General features: G+C 36.4%; 1 protein-coding gene across 18 annotated transcripts in view; it reads left to right on the top strand.

The window, feature by feature from the left end:
* LOC105495692 (syntrophin gamma 1) overlaps positions 1-25,574 on the top strand; it is an 893,014-nt gene that overhangs the window by 178,949 nt on the left and 688,491 nt on the right. Inside the window, exon 1 of one of the 18 annotated variants that reach the window (XM_071068266.1) lies at positions 3,936-6,262. The exons of the other annotated variants lie outside the window; for them this stretch is intronic. The gene's annotated coding sequence lies outside the window, so the exon portion shown is untranslated. Of the gene's footprint in view, positions 1-3,935; positions 6,263-25,574 lie in introns of those variants that run through there. 18 annotated transcript variants of the gene reach the window in all.

The raw sequence follows: 25,574 nt of genomic DNA, 5'->3' as shown, positions 1-25,574 counted from the left end.
ACAATCACAAAATTCCTTATACATCAGAGAAATATTCTTTCTTAACATAGCCAATTTTGAAACTAAGGAGAGTTACAAGTATAGTGCATACTTTATGTACTTTAAGATAACGAAGAAAATACAGTTTTGTTGACCCTGATTGAGAGTGAAAAACTTAAGAGAACTTCATCATGAAATTCACCCATCATGAGTTTTGGCAGTACCAGATACAAAAGAACTTTTTATATAAGATAGGTGTTGGTTGTTAAGTATGCTGTATTTCATTCAAAGTTGTTTATGCAACAACTTTTGTTTCAATGGTTATACTTGGCATACTTATTAAGTTTCCATATGTCTTTTTAAAATATTAATATGTCTAAATTTGTAAATATTTAGTTTCGGTGTGTGAAAAGCAATTGATTTTTTTTCTGCTTCCTACTTCTCCCAGATCCTATAATTGTCATTATTATTTTTCTTACAGGAGTAGAAATTTCAGATTAATTAAAACATAGCTCAACTCCAGGAAAAACAGAGACATAAATAGGTTCATCTCCATTCTTTCCTGACATTGTTTTTAATTATTTTCATGGTTTCAATTCTTTCCAATGAGCTCAGGATGTTGCCACCGACTTCAAGAAAAGACCATGTGGCAACCAATGTATCCCAATTTCATGAATAAAATATTCTTCCAGTCAGTATTTCATTTCAAGATAGGGTAATACACAGTGGGCCCTTTGTATAGATGGGTTAATCCTTTGTGGATTGAAAATATTGAAAAACTAAATTGCATCGACACTGAGGATATACCGACTTTTTCCGTGTCATTATTCCCTAAATAATACTGTCTAACAACTATTTATGTAGCATTTTCATTGTATTCAATATAAGTAATCTAGAGATAAGTATGCGGAAGGATGTGCATAGGTTAAACACAAATAGCAGGCCATTTTAGATCAATGGCTTGAATATCTGTGGATTTTGCTACCTGTAGAGATCCTGGAGCCAGTTCCCCATGGATACTGAGGGATCACTGTAATGCTTCCTAATATAGTGGAGAAAGCATGGGTTTAGAATTTAGACAAGCTCATTTCACAGTGAGATCCACATAAGATGTGATCTTGAACAAGTTATGTATTTGAATATCAGTCCTTATTTATAAGTCACATAATTTTGCAAGTGATTTAACATGAATATATATATTCATTTATTCCTTAGGCAGACAGTGTTCTAGGTTTTGAAGATTCTGTGGAACATACGTGCACTTTCATTGGAGTTCATAATCTAGCAAAGAAGACGGACTCATTACAGCTTTACACAAAACAGTGAACAAATCACACTACTCTTCTTTTGTAGGAGGTAAACAATGTTCCATGTACACATAGAACAAGGGGACACAATCCATCTAGAGGTTACAGAAGGCATTTTGAAATTTTTGACATTTTATACTGAAATTTAAAACTATTTAAAAGCATGTCACAAAAAATAAGTGATGCAACCAATAGGGATATGTGTCTAATGGTAGAATTTCAGACTCTGTGTTACTTGAATGAGGGAGATATTTAGGAACAGGTAGAATTCCATTCTGACTCCACTGATAATGATATTCTCTACATAACAAGTAGATTTTCTGCTGCTGGTCTTTGAGAATTTAGACAGTATTTTAATTGTTTTTAAACAGAACCCAGATATTCCTTATATTTTACATAGTGTCTGTGGCTAAAACGCACACAGCCACACATGGATACACAAACAATAAGACAGAAACCAAATTTGTGATTATTCGAGAACATTGGTTAAAAGGAGAACCTTCAAAATTGACATATTCCCGTTATCTTAGCAATTTCAATAGTGCTGCAGTAAACATGGGGATGCAAGTATCTCTTCGATAAAATTTCCTTTCTTTTGGATAAATATCCAGAAGTAGGATTCCTGTGCCAAATGGTAGATCTATATGCAGCTTCTTGAGGAAACTTCATGCTGCTCTCCATAGAAAATGTACCAGTTTGAATTCCCTTTAACAGTGTATGAGTTCCCATTCTCCACATTCTCACTAGCATTTGCTATTTTTTATCTTTGTGATAATAGGCATTCTAACTGGGATGAGATGATATCCTGTAGTTTTGATTGCATTTCCCTGATGAACAGTGATGTTGAACATTTTTTTTCTTAAATCTGTTGGTTATTTGTAGCTCTTTTGAGAAATGGCTATTCAGATCATTTGTGCATTTTTAATTGAATTATTTGCAGTTATTTTGCTATTGTATTGAGTTCGTTGTATATTTTGGATATGAATTCCTTGTTGAATGAAGGGTTTGCAAATATTTTCTCCCATTTTGTAGGTTGTCTTTTCACTGTGTTGGTTGATTCCTTGGCTTTTTTAGTTTGACAGAATCCCATTTGTCTGTTTTTGCTTTTGGTGCCTAAGTGTTCATCAATAGATGAATGGACAATGCAAATGTGGTGTACATACACATTGGAATACTATTCAGCCATAGAAAAGAATGAAATCCTGTCATTTGAGACAACATTGATGAGCCTGGAAGACATTATAGTAAGTGAAAGAATCCAGGAAAAGTTAATACCACATGTTCTCGCTCATATGCAGAAGCTAAAAAAAAGTTGATTTCATAGAAGTAGAGTAAAATAGAGTAGAAAAGTGGTTACTAGACGTTGGGAAGGACAGAGAGAGGGAAGGATAAGGAGAGTCTTATTAAAGAATGCAAAATTACAACTAAATAGAACAAGTTCTAGTGTTCTATACTCTATAGGATGACTATAGTTTATTTATAATTTATTATATACTTTCAAATTGCTAAAGGAGAGAGTTTTTAATATTCTCAAAACAAAGAAACTGTAAGTGAGGTGACGGACATGCTAATTACCCTGATTTGATCACTATGCACAGTATGTATCAAAACATCAATATGTATCTGATAAATTTGTATAATTATTACCTGTCAATTAAAAAATGACATATTCCTTCAAATACACTAATACAATATTATAATTGAATATTTACTTGACAAACTTTTGAGGTAAGGCTAAGTTGCTTTCTTTGAACATAAGCTTGTTAATTAGAGTTTTATCTAGATTTTTCTTGCATAAACAGTACCTGGTATGCATTTTCTATGTCATATTTCCATTTTCAGGTTTCTAAAAGTACAATCATACTTACATTCCTTTTTTTAAAAAAAAATTAAGGTTCAGGGGTCATGTGCAGGTTTATTTTATAGGTAAATTGTATGTCATGGGGGTTTGGTGTATAGACTGTTTCATCGCCCAGGTAAGACTCATAGTACCCAATAGTCAGTTTTTTTATCCTCACCCTCCTCCCACTGTCAACCTTTGAATACCCCCTGCTGTCTGTTCTCTTCTCTGTGTCCGTGTGTATTCAACGTTTATCTCCCACTTATAAGCAAGAACATATCATATTTGGTTTTCTGTTCCTACATTAGTTTGCTTAGGATAATGGACTCCAGTTCCATCTATGTTGCTGCAAAAAACACGATCTCACTCTTTTTTATGGCTGCATAGTATTCCATGGTGTATATGTACCACATTTTCCTTGCCCAGTCCATCATTGGTGGGCATCTAGGTTTATTCTATGCCTTTGCTATTGAGAATAGGGCTGCAGGCCGGGCGCGGTGGCTCAAGCCTGTAATCCCAGCACTTTGGGAGGCCGAGACGGGCGGATCACGAGGTCAGGAGATCGAGACCATCCTGGCTAACACCGTGAAACCCCGTCTCTACTAAAAATACAAAAAACTAGCCGGGCGAGGTGGCGGGCGCCTGTAGTCCCAGCTACTCCGGAGGCTGAGGCAAGAGAATGGCCTAAACCTGGGAGGCGGAGCTTGCAGTGAGCTGAGATCCGGCCACTGCACTCCAGCCCGGGCTACAGAGCAAGACTCCGTCTCAAAAAAAAAAAAAAAAAGAGAATAGGGCTGCAATGAGCATACACATGCATGTGTCTTTATGGTAGCAAATTAATATTCCTTTGAGTATATACTCAGTAATGGGATTGTTGGGTCAAATGGTAGTCCTGTTTTAAGTTTTTTGAGAAATCTCCAAACTACTTTCCACAGAGGCTGAACTAATTTACATTCCCACCAGCAGTGTATAAGAATTCCCTTTTCTTCACAACTTCTTCAGCATCTATTATTTTTTTACTTTTTAATAATAACCATCTTACTGATGTGAGAGAATATCTCATGGTGGTTTTGATATGCATTTCTCTAATGATTAGTGATGGAGAGTATACACTTATTGGCCATGTGTATGTCTTGTTTTGAGAAGTGTCTGTTCATGCCCTCTGTCCACTTTTCAACAGGGTTGTTTGTTTTTTGCTTGTTGTTGTGATTAGTTTCCTTATAGATTCTAGATATTAGACTATTGTTGGATGCAGAATTTGCAAATATTTTCTTCCATTCTGTAGGTTGTCTGTTTACTCTGTTGATGGTCTTTCACTCTGCAGAAGCTTTTTAATTTAATTAGGTCATATTTGTCAATTTTTGTTTTTGTTTTTGTTGTAGTTGCTTTTGGCATCTGCATCTTGAAATCTTTGCCAGATCCTACATCCAGAATGGTGTTTCCTAGGTTACCTTACAGGGTTTTTATAGTTTTAAGTTTTACATTGAAGTCTTTAGTCCATCTTGAGTTGATATTTGTATGTAGTGTAAGGAAGGAGTCCAGCTCCTATCTTCTGCATATGGGCAGCCTGTTATTTCAGCATCATTTATTGAATAGGAAGTTCTTTTCCCATTGCTTGTTTTTTTGGCTTTGTTGAAGATCAGATAGTTATAGGTGTGTAGTTTTATTTCTGCACTCTCTATTCTATTCCATTGGTTTGTATGTCTGTTTTGTACCAATACCATGCTCTTTTGGTTATTGTAGCCTTGTAGTATAGTTTGAATTTGAGTAACATGATGTCTCCAGTTTTGTTCTTTTTGTTTAATATTGTTTTGGCTCTTTGGGCTCTTTTTTTGTTTTCAAAAAATTTTTTTTTCTAATTCTGTGAGGAAAGTTATTGGAAGTTTAGTAAGAGTAGTTTTTTGTTTGTTTGTTTGTTTGTTTTTGTGAGATGGAGTCTTGCTCTGTCACCCAGGTTGGAGTGCAGTGGCACAATCTCGGCTCACTGCCAAGGCAGGTGGATCAAGAGCTCAGGAGATCGAGACCATCCTGGCTAACACAGTGAGACCCCGTCTCTACTAAAAAAATCAAAAACTTAGCCAGGCATCTTGGCAGGTGCCTGTAGTCCCAGCTACTCAGGAGGCTGAGGCAGGAGGAATAGTATTTAATCTGTAAGTTGCTTTGTGCAATACAGCCATTTTAATAGTATCAATTCTTCCTATTCATGAGCATGGAATATTTTTCTAGTTGTGATGTTTCCAATTTCTTTCAGCAGTGTTTTGTAAATCTCATTCTAGAGATCTTTTGCTTTCCTGGTTTGCTGTATTCCTAGATATTTTATTATTTTTGTGACTATTGTGAATTAAATTGCATTCTGAATTTGGTTTTCAGCTTGAACATTGTTGGCATATAGAAATCCTACTGATTTTTATACATTGATTTTGTATCCTGAAACTATGATGAAGTTGTTTATCAGATCTGGAAGCTTTGGAGTAGAGACTATGGGGCTTTCTAGGTATAGAATCGTATCATCTGCAAACAAAAATAGCTTGACTTCCTCTCTTCCTATTTGGATGCCTTTTCTTTCTTTCTCTTGTCTGACAGCTCTAGCTGGGACTTCCAGTATGTATTAGTCTATTCTTACCCTGCTATAAAGAACTATCTGAGACCGGTTAATTCATGAAGAAAAGATTAACAGTTTAATTTAATTGACCAACAGTTCTGCGGGCTTAGCAGGAAGCATGAATGGGAGGCCTAAGGAAACTTACAATCATGGTGGAAGGAGAAGGGGAAGTAAGAATCTTCTTCACATAGAGGGAGGAGAGAGAGAGAGAAAGAAGAGGGATTGTCACACACTTTTGAATAATCAGATCTCATGAGAATTCACTCACTATCACAAGAATAACATGGGGGAAATCCACCTCCATGATCCAATCACCTCCCACCAGATCCCTCCCCCCAAATTTGGAATTCTAATTCAACATGAGATTTGGTTGGGGACACAGAGCTAAACAATTTCACAGTACTATGTTGAATAGGAATAGTGAAGGTTGGCCATCCTCATCTTGTTCCAGTTCTCAAGGGGAGAGATACCAGCTTTTACTCATTCAATGACATTGACTGCAGATTTGTCAGAGATGACTCTTCTCATTTTGAGGTACTTTCCTTCAATGCCTTGTTTGTTGCAGATTTTAACATGAAGTACGTTGAATTTCATCAAAAGTATTTTCTGCATCTCTTGAGATGATCGTGTGGTTTTGTTTTTAGTTATCTTTATGTGATATGAATGCAGAATCCTTCTTGCATTCTCATGAGTTTTGCAAACTTTTCTGGTTGACTTACTTTAACCTTGATAACATTGTGTTTGACAACTCACTTTTATTATGTCCACCCAAATATCCATAGATTATATAGACTCAATTCTATATTTCAGCATGGAATTTCCATAATACATGTATTTGAAAATCACTAGATAATCACAATAGCAATTCATACTGCCATAAACAGGTTTGGAGACAAGCAGAGCTGATTAACTCTTCTTTCCTAAATTAGAGTTTTATGATTGGCAAGAGCAGAATGCACAGGAAATATGTTGCCTGTTGGTAATGAGCAACTGAAGCACCAGGGTGCTCAGCAAGACAATTAAGAGACTTTCCAGTCTAAATTAAAATAATTACTGAAAGTAAAATTTTACTTTCAAGGAAGGGAATGCAGTTAATGTCTACTAAAGTAAGTTTTCTTGAATGCCCTTTTATATTTTCATCTTCTAAATATTTTTACCTTTTATAAACTCTCAAGACTATCCTAAGTTGCCAAAACAAAGTGTAACTTGGGCAACATGAAAGAGCAAGGTATAGACCCTTTCCCCATCCTTTATTAGCATTCTAGATGGAATATTGGCAACGTAGACAGATAGATATGTAGATAGATAGATAAATAGAAAATAGACAGATAAATTCTCATGCATATATGACATTTAATGGTCAATTTTATAAGGTAAATTGTCTTTAAATACTTCTTTAATTATCTTGTATTTAATAACTACAATTAATTGCATTCACTTTTTAAAAGAAGTTTAGGAGTAACTTATCTCAAATATTATTTTAAAGGTTAAAATAGCATAAATGCAGAATCAAGGTTTTTGTTGTTGTTGTTGTTGTTTTGTTTTGTCTTGTTTTGTTTGAGATGGAGCAGAGCTCTGTTGGCCAGGCTGGAGTGGAGTGGCACAGTCTTGGTTCACTGAAACCTCTGTTTCCTAGGTCCAAGTGATTCTCCTGCCTTAGCCTCCTAAGTAGCTGGGATTACAGGCACTTGCCAAGTTACCCAGCTAATTTTTGTGTTTTTAGCACAGATGGGATTTTACCATGTTGGCCAGGTTGGTCTCAAACTCCTGACCTCTAGTGATCTGCCTGCCTCAGCCTCCGAAATTGTTGGGATTATGGGCATGAACCACCATGCCTGGCCAAGAATCAAGATGTTTAACAAGAGCAAATCACTAAGTGTTGTAAGAATTAAATGAGAAAATGTGTAAAATATTTTGTGTTAGCATCACATAAGTAATTTTTTGATAGGAGTTAGTTTCCTTGCCTTTGCCATGAGCATTTCCCCAAACTATATTCTGAATGATGAGTCAGTGTCCATTTCATTGATCACATTCTACCTGTGTAGGTTTTTTATTGGCAACAGGAGAGATTCCAAGTTTTGATGAGGTAGCCGCTAACATGGGTCACACAAATCTACCTTTCATAGTTTTCTCTCTCTAAATAATTGGGCCAGTATCATTTACTAACTAAATAGAACTCTGTTCAAGAGGCATTGAAGAAAAATAGAGCAATTATTTTTATTTGGAAAATAACAGCAACAAATGAACTGTTATTTATTAGACTTGACATGCTGAGTAAAATCAAGTTGCCATTAGGAGAAAGAAGAGATGTTATAAAATACAAGACAGTTTATATTCTGGTATTTCAGAGGACAGGTCAAAGGTTGATGTAAGAATAATTTATATTTACCATTCTTTGCAATAATTTCACATGGAACTGGGATTGAATTTGATGTTGTGTAAAAAATAATGTTGAGACTGAAGAAGGGGGTAAATGTATTTTCAATGCTATAAAGATGATACTCTACAAAAAGCAAGATTTATTTTGTAACAAACATTCATGAAGGGAAAAACCCCCACAAAACTCTTGGTAATATTTACAACTAAATAAAACAATAACAACAAAAATGATTTTGTATCTTCTTTCTTTTGTGATTTTCTTGAAGCTAAAATATTTTATATGTTTTTGTTACATTTATAGAATCTTTGTTAAAATCCTAGTATGTCCAGCTCCTTTGCTGAGTTATTTGTGGGGGGATTCTAGTCATACAGTGGCCTGAACAAATTTTCTTGATTTTGAGTATATCCAATACATTGCTCAAGGAACCTTACACTTAACTGTGATCTGCTTTTGGAGTCTGAAGGAAACTTTGAAGAGGCCAGAGACCAGGATTTTTGCAGATGTGAGACGACCCTGTCTGGACCAATCTTAGCATCACTTCTGTGTATGTATGCAGTCTAGGTGGAAAAGGCAGTTAGACAGGGAGAGGGAAGCATAATTAACTTAAGAAAATTCCATTATTGAAGGTAAAGGGACTGTACTCTGATTTCTGGTGGCAGCCCTGTGGGACACCAGTCATTTCCATTGACAATGGAGACACTTTCCACTCCTGGGTATGGAGTATCCCACATTAGTTTTCTGGAAATTCGTAGGAAGCCAATCCATGGCATACCACAGGAATCAAGATAAAGATCTCTCCCTTGAACTTTGACTATCTTTCTTACCAAAAGACTAGACAACCTGACTCTCTTGTCCACTGACATAAATAGGCGAATATTGAAATGTACAAGGGTACAATTAATATCTAATTCATGAGAATTTTTTAGCAGATGCAATTCATATTCTCTTTCAGGTTTCTGCAATCTTCAGTTCTGTTGTCCTGTAGAAAATCACATTATCAAAAACATGAGAGGAGTCTAAATCCAGCGCCTCAATGGAGAATATAAAACATGGAGGAATCATAGTGGGGATTATTGGTAAAACTTGCACTAATTTTCTAGTTAGAACAAGAGTTTTCAAATTATGTTCTGCAGCATTTAACAAATGTTCATATTATATTGGTTAGAATTATACCCAGACTTAATGAATAGAATACCCTACTATAATTCCTTAAATAACTGAGCCATTGAGTGGTCTCATTCAACAGGAAGTCCAGGTGTTACCAGGAAGGGGGAGATCCTCAGTTCTTAGTCTTACTTGGGAGACAGAACTCTGCTAAGTGACAATTCAAAGATAGCAGTGAGCCCTATTGAAGGGAAATTGGGAGCAAAGAGTTTACATAGAGAGACAATATACTCTGAAACGTGAGGCAGAGTGGGCTGCTGAAAGCCAGTGTGCCAGCAACAGCCCTGAGAGTTCTGCATGGGATTTTTGTAACGTTGGATTGTTCTGGAAGTTCCCAGCTTTGTCTTTAGTTACCATCTTTTTCTTTCTCTAGTTTTCCCACTTATGTCTTAAGTACCCACCTTTCCCCATCTAGTTTCTGCCCAGGCTTGTGGAATTCTCTCTTACTCTCTGTTGATGTGCATGTGCAAACCAGGTGTTGGATAGGAATTCTACCTAATAGCTGTGTCGTTCACTCCAGGAAGGTTGTGTAGTGGCTAAATCTGCACTTACTGCTCCTGAATATCTCTTAGGGATTGCTCCTCTGCCCCCTTCCCTTATCAGCATGCATCTAGTGATATTCTGACAGGTTAACTGCGGAATGAGGGATTACTGCAAGTCGTAAGGGACATTGCTTTCCATCTAGGTGTTTTCCCTCCTCTCTGCTCATATCTAGCATGGATGTTTTGAGTGGTCTCTGGGGTGAGAGATTTTCCAGCCCTCCCTTTTCTCAGGGGCTCCCCATTCTGCTCATGTCTAGCTATCAGCCTACTGTAACACAGGTGCAAGCAGAACTCTCATCAGTGACCATCACTAGCCTTCCTGGAAGGTTGCAGGCATCTTTGGCGTGCAACACTTGTGATTTCATTTGCAACTGTAGTAGTTAGTCTTTGTGAGCTTAGACAAGCCATTTGTCTTTCAGTTTTTGGTCTGTATAACCCTGAACCCTCTTAGCACTCCTGCAGACACACACAGCCTGGAAGAGAGCAAGGGGCTAAAGCTTTAGCAACCAACACCAACTGCTCGAGATGAAGCTTTTTGTCCTTTAAATCCAGGTAAATATATTTAGTATATTTTTTGGTAAATATATTCAGTATATATTTTAGCATTTTCTGTCCATACTATCTTGCAGTCACTACTCAGTAATACCACTGTAGTGCAAAAACAGCCATAGACAATACAAAAGTGAATGAAGTGAATGAATGTGGTCATGTTCCAATTAAAATTTTATTTACAAAAATTTGCCCGTGGCTAAATTGGGCCAATGGGGAAGGTTGCCATATTTAGCATATAAAAATATAGGTTGCTTACCTTTGAATTTTAAATACATAGCAATTAACTTCTTTAATCTAGATATGTCCTAAACAATTATTTGTTATTTCTATGAAATTCAAACTTAACTAGGTATGTATTTTAGCTTTCAACTCTACCTGCAAATTGTAGTGTGATGACTTCTGGTTTAGACAGATTCTCTGAGGAGGAATTTATTATGATTATCCAGACCCCAGGAAGATTTACAACTCTGTTAGTTGCAACATCAATGCGTATGAGTGTTAGTGTATTTTTGTTGTCATTGCCTTACTCTCCTAGCTCCCTCACACTTGCTTCCTGAGATCACCTACTGTACTTTCCTGCTATGGACTAAATTGTCTCTCCCCAAAACTCATAGGTTGAAGCTCTACCCGCCCCCCAATGTAATGGTATTTGGAGATGGGGGACTCTAAGGAAGTAGTTAAGGTTGAATGATGTCATAAGGTGGGGGTCGTAATTGAATATAAATAGTGTCCTTATACGAAGAGGCACCAGACAGTATATTCTTTCTCTCTCTCTCTCTCTCTCTCTCTGTCTCTCTCTCCCTCTTCTTCTCAATCTTCTTGCACCTACAGAAGAAAACCATGTGAGGTAACAGTGAGAAGGAGGAAGAGAGCCCTCACCAGAAATCCAACTGCTAGAAATGAGCTTAGGCTTCCAGCCTCCAGAAATATGCAAAAATAAGTTTCTGTTGTTTAAGCCACCAAGTCTATGATATTTTATTATGGCAGCCCAAGCACAGCAATATGCCCCTCCATTAAAACTCTTATTGAAGAGAGAAAATGATTACTACAAGTGGAACTGCATCAGTGTTTACCAAGGCCCAGTGGAGGGCATATATCTCAGCTCCAAGCAAAATTCTAGGAAAATGAAATTATGAGTGACAAATGGGACATGGAGGATAACTCTGTGATCAAATAACAGTACTTGAAATGGAAAGTAAGGAAAGGAAAGAATCAGAAGAAAAAAGAGCCTATGTAAAAAAGAAAGTTTCCATTTTCAGAGTTAAAAAACTCACAAAGGAAGATATAACAAAAATAATCTTTCAGGCCAAAAAATATAGCCACAATATAAGTAACTCTATGGCATAAATTTGAAAAGGTAAATGAATTATTTTAAGACAATTATATTTTATCAAAACTTGAAAATTTAGTAGTACCGGAAAAACAGTCTGATAGAAAAGACAAGTGTTAACTTTCAGAAAACATATGATTTTTTTTCATCATCCGAAGAATTTGAGATCATAGAAAAGATAGTTGGCATATATTTTATTTCAGAAAATTATTAAGATATGACTAAAACTAATTTTGCATTAAGAACATAGATGTAATCACCTTAATTGTAATTTTAGCTAATTAAATCTAAAATCATACAAAAAAAAATGTAGGAAACCAGGTAGGTTTGATTTCAGGCATAGATGGATGACTTTACACTAAACATATTAAAATAGAGAAAAAAGAATAAAGATAACACAATCCCCAAATCAGAAGGTTAATATGATAGCATAAACTGAAGCAACGTAACAATTGGATCTAAGAATGCACGTCTAAAAACTTTAATTAAGAAACTAATAAAATCAAGAGGTATATCAAAACAGTTATGCAGCATACACAAGGATTTAATTTTTTAATTTTTTTTTTTTTTTGAGACAGAGTCTCACTCTGTCACCCAGGCTGGAGTGCAGTGGCATAATCTCGGCTCATTGCAACCTCTACCTCCCAGGTTCAAGTGATTCTTCTGCCTCAGGCTCCCAAGTAGCTGGGATTACAGGCCCCTGCCACCACAGGCTAATTTTTGTAATTTTAGTAGAGATGGGGTTTCGCCATGTTGGCAAGACTGGTCTCACGTGATCCACCTGCTTTGGCCTCCTAAAGTTCTGAGATTACAGACGTAAGCCACTGCATCTGGCCCAAGTATTTAATTCTAAATATGCATGGATGGCTCAACTTTACATAAATTATCATAGAAAAAACCTAACTCACAAAACGACATTTGACAACATTATGTGATCTTTATTGCTTTTAAAGACTAGTAATCTAGGAATAGATTGAGAATATTTGGCATAATAACCAGCAACTCACCCACGAATAATGTGAACAATACTATATCGCATAGGAGACACTCATTTACTTTGATTTATATTATTGCATGCCTAGAAAATCAAAGGTGCAATTAAAAAGCAATTGGAATTAGACAATTTGATAAGATAATTATCTATAAAATAAATACTTAAAACCATTAGATTTTCTTTATACTAGTAATAAGCACTAAAAGAATGTATTTCATTCTTAATAGTGACAAATATGCAATAACTTCTTAAAAAGAAGGAAATTCTGCCATTTGTGACAATATGGATGACCCTGGAGGAAATTGTGGTAAATGAAATAAACCTGATTGAGAAAAACAAATGCTGTAGGATGTCATTCACATGAGAAATTTTTAAAAGTCAGACCGATAGAAGCAGTGTGTCGGAAGGTAGTTGGCCTGAGGCCAAGGGAAAGGAAACTGGGGAAATGTGGCCAAAGGGTATAAAGTTTCAGTTTTAAGATGAACAAGACTGTGCGCGGTGGCTCATGCCTGTAATCCCAGCACTTTGAGGGGTCCAGGCAGGTGGTTCACGACGTCAAGAGATTGAACTCCTCCTGGCCAACATGGTGAAACCTCGTCTCTACTAAAAATACAAAAATTAGCTGGGTGTAGAGGTGCGCGCCTGTAGTCCCAGCTACTCTGGAGGCTGAGGCATGAAAATCACTTGAATCCAGGAAGCAGAGGTTGCAATGAGCCGAGATCGTGCCACTGCAGTGCATCCTGGAGACAGAGTGAGACTCCATCTCAAAGAAAAAAAAAAGATGAACAAGTCTGGGGCTGTAATGTACAGCAGAAGTGGTGTAGTAATTCGTTTGCTTGTGATTACTATAACACAGTGTTTGCATATATCAAATCGTCATGTTGGACACCTTGAATATACATAACATGTACTTGCCAATAAATATTTTAAAATTCAAGAATACATTTGCAATGAAAAAATAAATACTTTAGAAAGTGAATTTAACTGGAAATGTATTGGGCCTATAATGAAAGTCCATGTCTGAGGGCGTGAATTTAAAGTGCAACCAGTCAGCTTACTTTCTGATATTGTTTTGCAAAATTCAGGTGGTAAGACTGGAGAGAATGGTGATTAAATTCTACTAAGGATATGGTTTTACAGTGTGAGTGAGAGGGTTAAGATGGTTGGCTGGGTGCAGTGGCTCCTGCTTGTAATCCCAGCACTTTGGGAGGCCAAGGTGGGTGGATCACGTGAGGTCAGGAGTTCAAGACCAGCCTGACCAACATGGTGACACCCCATCTCTACAAAAATACAAAAATTAGCCATGCATCATGGCTGGTGCCTGTAATCCCAGCTACTGGGGAGGCTAGACAGAATTGCTTGAACCCGGGAGGCAGCGTTTGCAGTGAGCCAATATCTTGCCATTGCACTCCAGCCTGGGTGACAGAGCGAGACTCTGTCTCAAAAACAAAAATAAAATAAAGATGGTTGAAGGTAGGAAAGTTGCTGTGATAATCCGCAGTTAAGGAGACAAGTGATGACAAATGAGTGCTGAAAGGTGGAAGGAAATTTTCATACTGTGTGTGTATGTCTAGAACTTTTATGTTTTTATTGTTTACATTGCATTTTATTGTTTACATTACATTAAGTCAATGACTCATTTAGATATCATTGTTTTTTTACCAGGTATGATGTTTAGCTTAAGGCTTATTTTATTTTGCCTATAAATGTCCACTGCTCCTTCATCATTCATTGAAAAGTACCGCACACACCCCCGCCCCCAGTGGAGATAATTTTGTTTTAAAGTAAATAAAATGTCAGTCATACACTACAGCAGCCCAAGGTCGTGTCAGGTTTGCCCCTGTGCAGCCGAAGCAGCCCTCCCCGGCAACATGCACACAGTCACAGCGCCGTGAGCATACATTGAGTATTTGTTATTTCCAAGGCACTTTTTGAAGATCTTTCATGTGTCTTTTTATTTAATTCTTTATAAAATATGCACCACTTTTATTTCCAGGTTACTGTGGGCAGACATTAGTGACTTCCAACTGTTAAACTGCTATTAAGTGGTCAAATTTAGGGTGTCGGATTCCAGACGGCATGCCCTGAACCATTATAACTAACGCCATCTAGCATTAAACACTTTCCAAATCCCTTTTTTTCCCTAGTTAATGGAATACTTACAATGATTCTGTGAAGTAGGATTTTACTCCAAAATCAATTTCAGTATAAAATTTGTCTTTCTTCCTGACTTTTCTCAGCACTGGTTTTCCCCCAACTCTACTCTTAGATCTTTTATTTCTGTGATTTTTACCCGCCCTTTGATTTATGTTGCTTATAATTTTTAAGAATCATTGACTCTGTGTTGGAATGGACTTTAAAACCACATAAGATAAAATTCTCACCCACTTCTCCATCCTCAGTCATTGCGTACCTAATTCATATTTGTGCATTTATAAGAATTTTGAATATACACCTTCTTCATATGCACAAAGCATGCCCATTGGATGCATTTCTACGTGAAGTGTTATAATTTTCAAACCTGGCCTATTTCTTTCTCTTGTTAGTCAGGTTAGGTTGTTGGTATGCCAGAAATGTTTATTTTAGACTCATTTTCCATGAGCATTTTGCTTGAGGAGTGCAGGGGCTGCTGCTCCTATTTCCCTGCTGATGCAGAAGCCATATTCCAATAACTTCCGGAGCTCTATGCTGTTCACTCCGCAAATTTACCTGTAACTCTACCTGACCATGGCATCAGCAGAATGACCTTCAGAACTGCAAAGGAGTCAGAAAACATCCTGGCATTTTAAGTTAAGTGGAAAACTTTATATTTAACTTACAGAAGACCAAAGCTTCTGAGTACTTAGATTTTTTTAATGCTAGGACTCATTTTCTCAGTAGAGAATGAGGCATGAAACAACATGACGAAGATTATATTTGATAATTTTAACATCATGGTTTACATTTTAAGACAATTTTAATAATACTGGAATGAACATATTCCATTCTTTCTGCTTGAAAACGTTCTAATCACTCAGCTGAATGTGAATCATCTTTTGTCTTTGTTTCACATACGCCTGAAAATATTCAAATGCCTTTTTAGACATCATTTCCAGAGTGTGTGCACACAATTTGGACTTGTCATGCTGTAAAAAAAGCACTTAAGAACAGATGTAATTTATTATAATTTTAGAGTCCAGCATATCAAAAAATAAACAGGCTACACTTGTTTATCTGGTACGACCAAAATGTATGTGATTCTTCACATTCTGAAAAATAAGCAAGATAGAGTTGTCCTTATCTAAGATTGATTCCTGACATCAGTATACAATATGTTTTTCTTTTTCTTATAAAGAACATAAAATGTTTAGGGTCTAATTCGCACACAGGGAAATGCCAATATTTCAGATAAAACTGAACAATAATCACGGAGGAGGAAGGTAGGGCATGGTACCAGTCCTCATGCTTCTCAGCAAAATTGTCTTTGCTCCATTGTTGTCTGAATCTTATAGTTTATTTATTTTTAAGTGATTTTTTAATCACAGAATTAGCTCTCACTATATTTCCAGTGAGTAGTGAAGTCTCTCTACTGGTCACTGAGTTTTGTTATTCTCTCTGTTATCACTAGATTGCAGATAAGTATGTACTAGCAACTGAAAAGTCCCAGGAACTAGGAGGAAGGCAACATTTCCTCTATTCATTTCTATTTTCTTCTTTAATATTAATATTAGGTCTGAAGTTAGGTTATATTTGGTTTTGCTTCACAATCTAATTAGTGTGATGAGATTTGTGACTAGCAGAGCTGAAGTGTGCTGAGTTCCCTGTTACCTGGTAAGAGCTATGTGAAGTTGGCTCTGAGGAAGGAAAAGATGCTGACCACTGCAGAAGATTGAGCACCCTCCTGTTCTTAGGTTGCATTTCACAGAAAGCACCTACTTGCTTCTCTATTTTCCAAATGTATGATTTACGAACAATCTATTTGATAATAAAAAATAAGGCTGCATACCAGCCACTTGGGAATATGATTTGTTTATTAACCTTAAATTTCCTGTTTGTTAAGGCATTTGAAGTGTTTGACCCACTAAAAGTCCATTCTCGACAGGCTTCAACCCAAAGAGTAGAAACCATGCTTCATGACCAGGGAAGATACTACAACTCCAAGCAGCAACAGTTCATTATTCCCCTTCAGTTTTTTAAAAAATTGCATGTACAATGATTTTCAATATTTTATTTCAAATAAATATGTTGGAAATGAGCACATGAACTAAGATTTATTAACTGCTAAGTGTTGTTCTCACTGCTTTACACATTTTACATATGTAGATTACTCACACGATCTTTGAGTGTCCCTCTGAGGTGGATAACATCATCAGCTCTACTTTGCATATAAGGAAATAGAAGCAAAGAAGATCTTAGTTATTGACTCTGGACACACAGCTAACACATGGCCAAGACAATCATGTGAGGAGTTCACTGAAAGGCTCAGTTCTTCTCTCCATTCCCTGTGGACCCCAAAGAATCCTGATAATTTTGAAAGAAAAATCAGGAGTCTATGAGTTGAAAACAAAGTATTATTTTCTTTAATTCTTTCTTTATAGTTTATAAAATTAAAATGTATTCTTACATTCCACATTGTTTGTTTTCCAAATAACAAAATTACCGGCTTTTTATCATTCTAAAAAATTATATATAGATTGATATTAAAACCATACTCGGTTAGAATCCAAAAATTAATTTCTTTAAATTAAAAGACTTGGAGGCAAAGTAATGGGATCTAGAACTTGTTTGTTTTAGACTTGGAAGAGATCGATGCCTGTTTTCTACTTGAGTGATGGAATTCTACTTCTAACTACCTCAAGAAAGTACTGCAGGATGCACTGGCCCACAGAAACTAACAAAGGTTTGGTCCTCCAAACTACTGTGGCGGAGGCACACAGCTGGGGCTCAGAAACTACATAGAAGCAAAGCAAAACAAAACAAAATACCTCTGGAAGTATTTTTCTTTTTTCAATGTGCCTTCTTTTTCTCACTACCTTTCTCTATATGGTTATATATGTGTGTGTGTGTGTGTGTGTGTGTGTGTATGTATATATGTGTGTGTGTGTATATATGTGTGTGTATATATATATATAGAAAGAGAGAGAGAGAGCCAGCGAAGTGCCCCATTTTATATTTTATTACTGATCATTGACACCACAGAGAGAAGATTAGTTCTCTTTTCAGTGGCCATCTAAACAATTTCAGCAATGCACTCAGGTTGACATGGCCAGGAAATAGCCTCCTTGGATTAATCAAGTATCTTCAGAGAAAACTTGTGCTCAGAGGAGTCCTATGGCTGAGACTTGTTTCCAGGATTCCTGTAGGGGAGTGAGGCTGGTATGCAGCTGAACACACCAGACCCAGGAAAGGTTATGTTGCAATTCACCAAGAGACAAAATGATGGCATGGCAAGGACATGGTATTTAAGTGTTAAAGAAATAGTAATTCAACAAATCCTCATTCAACTAATTACTACTAATTAATTAAATTATATAAATTGTGATAATTTTTACATTATTGTGAAAACTAGATGAGATAATAGGTAAACATAATAATAGCTAGCACTGAGCTAATTAGCTATTATTTTTGATCAGTGCCCTTGTATTGATTCAGTCTGTATAATTTTACAATGTAAGGACAATTACTATACCCCTATCAGATAAGAAACTGAGGCATAGGGAAATTAAAGAAGTTGTTAAAAAACTCATATCTATTAAATTTAGGAGCCAGAATTAATAAACTAGAATAATACAAGCATACTTACTGTTACAGGAAAGTTCAATACTCAGATAGGACACGCATTACATACTTCTTTGAATTGGATTCAGAATTGCTAAGATTATAAAAATATCCCTCATTCTTTATTAATAATTACTCATCATCAATTTTGTTCATGATAATTTAGTATCTCGCCTTAAGAAGCACAGTAGAAGATGAAGATAAAACCAGTCTTCCTGAGTTAAAAATGTAGCTTTGCCATTTACCTTGGACACATTGCATAACATCTGTCTTGTTATTTTTGCTTTTTCCCCCTCTAGCAAAATGTAATAGTAGTAGTGCCTACCTTTTTGGGTTATTATAAGGAAAAAATTAATGAGTTAATACTTGTAAGAACTCTGAGTAATGCCTGACTGTTAGCAAACACTTAAGAAATAGTTAGCTCTTACTATACTAGCTATTACTGTCACTACTATCATCACTACCACCACCAGTACTGAAAATACTACCAGTGTTACTACAATCACAACTATTGCCACTAATACTACCAATATTACTACCATCACCACCACCACCACCACCATAACTACTACTATCCCTACTAATACAACTACTACCACCACTATTAACTATTAACTATTACTGCCATTACTACTGCCACTAACACTACCCAACATTACTGCCATCACCCCCATCACCAATACTGCTACCATGATAACTACTGCTACTACTACTAGTACCACTACTACCACCACAACTACTACTCATTATTACTGCCATCTTTATACTACCTCTATTACTACCAACCTCACCGCCACTACGATTACTGCTGTCATCACCACCAGCACTACTAATACATTACAACGAGGTTTGTTCTCCTGAACACATAGTTTTTTGGTGATCAAATTTTAATTCCCAAATTATGTTTTTATTTTTGGGTCTCATATTTTGCTTAATCAAAAATTATGTACCAAGTTCCTAATTTGTAAGAAACTGGTAGAGAAATGATATAGTAGATATTAAAGGAACAAGTCATGTAGCCATGGAATGAGTGCAATTTTGCAGGACAACCGATCCTCTTTACATGGCTGGTTGCCTTACTTCGCATAAACGTATCATAGGACAATCTGACTTATAGGAAGCACTGAGCTGCTTTTTCCCCCCATCATATCATTATCATATCAAGACACTGAAAGGAAAATATTTATTAGATTTATTTTTGTCTAAGAATATTAAAATGTCTTCGTTATTATTGAAAATAAATGCATACTTGCCATACACACAAAAATAGTCTCTCAAGACCATTAGTTTTTGTACGTAAGTGCCTCTGAATATAACAACAACATTGTCAGAGTTAAAATTTATTGAACTGGATACTTGAAGGCTAGTTTTGGCTTCTGACTTGGCTCTGTCATTTATTATTTCTGTGAACTTAGATCAGTTAAAATTTCTGAGTTTTGGCTTCCATATCTGCAAAATAAAGCACTTTTAACTAGATGGGCTCAAAGGCCTCTTGGAGCTCTGGTGTTCCTACCTAGTTCTATATGCACTGCTCAGAAACTGTGTACTTTCTAGAATGTTTAACCTCAGATATTTATCAGCACACACAAAATTTTATGTACAAAAGGAAAAATAATGTTACAGGTACCTACTAGAAAAAAATGTTGATGTGCTTTGGAAGATAATAGAGTCTATTAGGTGAGAAGTAACAAGATTCACTCAAATAAGTATTAATACAAACTAACTTTAGTGGTATTGTGCCAGTATTTTAGAATAATTACAAACTGTTAAGCTAGTGACACAGATGGAGAATTTGTTGAGGATTTAAACCAGTGTGTTACAACTGTACCAAAAAGAATATAATGCATTTTAAATCATGAAAATAAGCCAAGCAATGTGGCTCACAACTGCAGCCCCAGTTACTCAGGAGGCTAAGGTTGGAGGACTGTTGGAGCCCAGGACTTCAAGGCCTCATTGAGTTATGATTGCACCACTGCACTACAGCCTGGATGAAATAATGCGGTGTTTAAGCTTGAAACTAAATTGGAAAAGAGAATAAATGCAATAAGACAAAAATATATACTTTAAATACAAATCTTAAGTTTAAGTTTTCTGGATAGGAAAGCCTTTAGTAATAGTGCATTTTGGAGATACAAATTCTGGGATTGGAAAAAAGCTCAAGTGAAATTGTTTCTAAACTGGCTTCCCTGTGCTGGCCTCTCACCTGCTCCTCAGCACCATGTCCAACCCTCAATGACCACTGCCTTGGTTTAGGGACCCCAAGTGTCATCTGCCACACAGATAAACACATACCTTGTAAGCTGTACCCATGGTTGTGTGGGATAGTATTTCTCAGTCTCTTTAAGCCACGCTGCCTTTGAATAAATGTAAAAATATTCAAGGCATCCTTGGTAACTTGTTCCCTACTTCGTTTTGCAAAGTAAATAGTAAAATGGGTAAATAACTACTCCCTTATTCCCAGCAGAAGACTTCACTATTCTTATGCACCTGGAGAGGGGATGCAGATGGGAGAGGTAGTGAAGGTGAGGGCGTGAGGTCCCTTTCAGGAGTTACAGTGGATTTGCGAGGCCTGAAATGCAGGAAGAGGGCAGGCCGAGCACTGCACAAGAAGTAGGTCAGAAAATGTTGTGACTGCACTCAGCCCTTTGGACTTCATCTTCAAGGCTATTAGAGCTTGAAGAATGTTGCGGAGGCGGATGACATTGAGGCTCATAGCTCACATTTTAGAAAGAGCATTTGGGCTGCAATGTCCATCACTAAATAAAGGAGGTGAAGCTGTAGCTCAGGAACACTGGGAAGATGGTTGGCAGAAGAGGGAAGCACTGTGACGTCAACAGAGAGGCAGGAGGATGGCAATGGGCACAAGAGGATGCATTTGAAATAACTGATGATGAGTTGAAGGAGGATAGGAGTAGTACAGAGAAGAAATTCAAGAGCTATACCAGCTGAAATACCCTACAGTAGTTCTCCTCATAGAAAACCAAATTGTACGAGCTCTCACAGGAAGAATGCACCAGACCAATAGAGAGAAAAACCTAATTGCTTTGCATATAAAATGGGACTGGAAGTACATTTATTTAACAAATATTTACAGAGAGGCTTTTATGTGCTAAACACAGACACTCGGTGGATTCAGGGGGCTCATAACTTCTAGCATATTGTGACAGATTCAGAAACTAAGCGGAAACCTGTGGTAGATCAGGTCATTAATACTGCAGGTGAGATTAGGTCACCGGCGTACAAAATCTTAGATGCATTCGCGACATCTAAGATTTCATACTCCACGTGCCTCTGCAAAGTCCTAAGACTCACCTCAAACCTGATTTGTCAGTTTTTACTGAGGCATTGCAGAGGTGTACATAAATACAGACTAGTAGCTGATGGTAATTATTGTACCACTCAGTGCTCCAACACACAATTACTTCGGTGCATAAAAGCATGGATATTTCAACTGTCAGACAGTTAATTTGAGTAAATGAATGCATTTGCTGGTTTCAGTGTTCCTAAAAGGAGAATGGAGAATACTGCACAAGTCTTATGTGAATTCCTAATGATCAGTAGATAAACCAAAGAGCAAGCAAATAATTCAGTTACACTCAGCTAAAATCTATAGTTTTATTCACTGCTGCCAAAAATATAAAGAGATCAGGCATTTAGAATATCTTTATATTAAGAAAGCAAGAGTATGGTTTTTTCTTACATGCATTATAAAAGATGAAATATGAAATTGCTAAAAGATGCCTATTACAATACCTCATTAATTCTCATAATTTCCAAACAAAAACCCCTTTTCAGAATAAAATCTGCCTTTTATGTATACGCAAAGCACAGATTTTGTTTTATTTTTCCTACTGGGAAAGGTGACATTGTAGAGACCAAAAGAAGGGACATCTTCAAGCAAACCAGTCCTGTGTGACAAATAGCTGTGTAACTTACAGGTAGCAGCTAAAAATGCACACAAGTCAACACATCTTTGCTTTCTTAAGTGATGTGCCCAAGGCCATACAAGTAATAAGTGGCAGGGCTTGGATTCAAACGTAGATATCCCATTTCCCAAGGTGACTTTGCTTTTACCAAAATTGAATATAAATAATATAGGGTTTTCAGTGTCTTTTTCTTAGTATTAGAATAACAACAAAAATAACAAAATCCTTCAGTTAGGATCTGAACTGTGTCTCTCCCCCAGATTAGTATGTTAAATTCTTAACTCCCAGTACCTCAGAATCTGTAGTTGGAGATGGTATCTTACAAGAGCTAGCTAAATTAAAACGAGGCCATTAGGATGCTCCCTAATCCAATATGCCTTGTGTCCTTATTAAAAGAGGAGGTTAGGACAGAGACAGAATCACAGAGAAGACCATGTGAAGACACAGGGAAAAAATGGCCATTTGCAAGCCCTTGAGAAAGGCTTTGGGAGAAACCAACCCGCTGACACATCGAGCCTCCAGAATATCGAGAAAACAAATCTCAGTTGTTGAAGTCACCCAGTCTCTGCTACTGTTTTATGGCAGGGCAAACTAAATCACCTTCTTAGTATGTGAATAGCATTGCTGCTAAAGGATAGATGTAATGAATCATTGTTCAGAAATTTTCTAATAGACTGTGTAAAATAATATTTGTCTGATACTTCTAAAGCATAAATCTTATTTTTCAAAAAATTACCATTGCATGTTAGTAAAGCTTACCTCTAAATATAAGATGCTGAATAGCAATATGGTCCTAATTACATGAATGAAATGGACTTTGAAGCTTTACTTTCAATCCTCTGCTTATAAATTATTGATATAGCTTCAAATTATTGTTGAATAAGGCAGAAAATTATCCTGTTCCTATGCCAAATTACCTCCAAGGCCTTTCCCTGCTTCCGCTTGTGCTAGGCAGTGAGGAAGAAAATTGTTGCCAAATTCCTAAAGAAATTGGCCCTAGTAATTGAAGCCTGTTGCTAAAATTCGAGTGTTAAGTGACAGACAGTATGAGAATGGGATTAAATACTCCATAGAATTTTTGAAATATTTGTTGTGTTAAAGAGTTTGTAACTGCATTACAAATTCTTGTGGGCATGCAGTTACTTGCACTGAACATACGTTATCTTATTTTTTTCATGGCATACCCTCTCATAAATGATACTATAAGATAGTTACTTATTTACCGACAAAGCCATACCTGAAAGCACTCAGATTTCTGCTATCACTATACAAGAGTCCAGCTGCTGATTATTGAAAGGCACATTTGGCTTTAGTCCAGAGTTCTTTGAAAAGATTATGTGAATACAAAGCAATCACAGAGTTTGGTTTGGATAGCAGGTGGACTAGGAAAGTGAGCATATGCATTTTTACCATCAGGAACTCAGTAATCAATGGCTCCTCTAAATGTGAAATTAAATCCCAGCTAAGAATATAAGCCATTGTTTAAAGCAATTACAGGTGAAATTTTAAATATAACTATAATCAACACTTGTTTTTCTGTCCTGTAAACAGTATCAAAATAATGTAGTAGTTATTATTTTAAAAATGCATTAGCTAAATTGAAGAAGATGGTTAATTTGGTCCAATATAATTTTTGTTTGTTTCTTTAAATAGACAACAGGTTTTATTTATTTATGTATGTGTCACATAGAAATCTCTCAAATATATATTTAAGTAATGCCTAGTAAATTTAAATGTGTAGTATTAGAACATGATTTTTTTAATAAGCACATAAAATGTAATTTTTATATACTAAGGCAACCATTGTAATAAATCCTCTACTACTGAATTCACACTATGTCCTAAGAACTGTGCAAGCTCTGTGATTAGAAGGAAAAGATGCACACTTGCTTTCTTGGAGCTCAGGTCTGCTCGGATAGGTGTATAGTGACTTGTACCCTAAGTGCTTAGTGTATGGCGTGTTACATTGCTATATTAAGATGTGCTAGGTGGCAATCATATGCTGTGCTAAAAAAAAAATGCTGATTGTATGGTATGCTCTGTGTCTTAGTGAGGCGTGCCACATGCCCATCACATAGTGTGCTCAGTGCTCCTCATAGGGCATGCTAAGTGCCTGCATGTGGAGTGCTATGTGTACAGTCTGTGCAAGGTCGGAGGCATATTACTGTTGGTGGAATTCTGGAATATTTAATAGAGAGAGCAACATAGGAAGAGCTGTCTCTGGTTGTGTAGGTGAGCTGTTTCTGCCATGCTTTGAAGTTTACATGATTACACAATGGCTGGCTCTGTGGCACCCTTCTTGGGTCATCGCACCTGAAGACAAGTGGTCGCACACTGAGGAAGATGAAGTGAAAATGGAGTCACAGTGGCCAGGGAAATTCGGGGACTCTATTTATCTTCATGAGTCAGTAATGAAAACAGTGATGTTAAGTTTTGAAAGGGCCATGTGACTAAATTTCTAAGAATCTCAAAGCAGGCCTTTGGACTCAGACTGGCTATTTTTAATTGGTTGTGCCAGGTTCTATAATTTTATGAGACAATTCACATCCATAACTGATAAAGGAGAAGAAATAGGTTTGAATGGAAGGAAAAGAAACTTTCTCAGAATGCTGTATTATAATGTACACAAAATTGATTAAAATAACTTAGTAAATAATGGAACAATTGTAAGAAATTAGTGTATTTTTTTTCAAAAGTTTAGTATTGACGAAAAAATAAATGCAGGTGACAGGTGACAATATAAAACATATGTATGTTTTATATATAAATTTCATATATGTTTCATGTATTTATATATATTATATAATATATATTATATAATATATATATAATATTATATATATATATATAAACACAGATCCCAATGTTGGTGATTTGTCAAGATCATATTGTAGAGGAAGGTGTGTGAGTCAGCGTCATCAGTGGAGAAACTTCTGGAACAGGTGACAATAGTATCCAGGTTAGTCAGCAAGGCAGAGGAAAACAAAAGAAAGCCCATGAGCTGTATTGGCCAGAAAAGGTCCATGTCTGCTGTGAAGGTGAGTACCAGGTTCCACAAAGTGGAGAGGTACAAGCTTTTCCCTCAGGGGCATACAATCCTGGAAGCAGCATGCTTTTACATACATCACAGTTATATCTGGGGTCATGGAAGTTAAAGTGGTTAAGAACTTCCACAGTCAGGAATAAAAATATAAAGTCACC

Source organism: Macaca nemestrina, chromosome 8 (genome assembly GCF_043159975.1).
Source record: "Macaca nemestrina isolate mMacNem1 chromosome 8, mMacNem.hap1, whole genome shotgun sequence".
NCBI classification, from domain to species: Eukaryota; Metazoa; Chordata; class Mammalia; order Primates; family Cercopithecidae; genus Macaca; species Macaca nemestrina.
The sequence above is the reverse complement of the archived record's forward strand: the minus strand, read 5'-3'. Positions and strand labels throughout refer to the sequence as shown.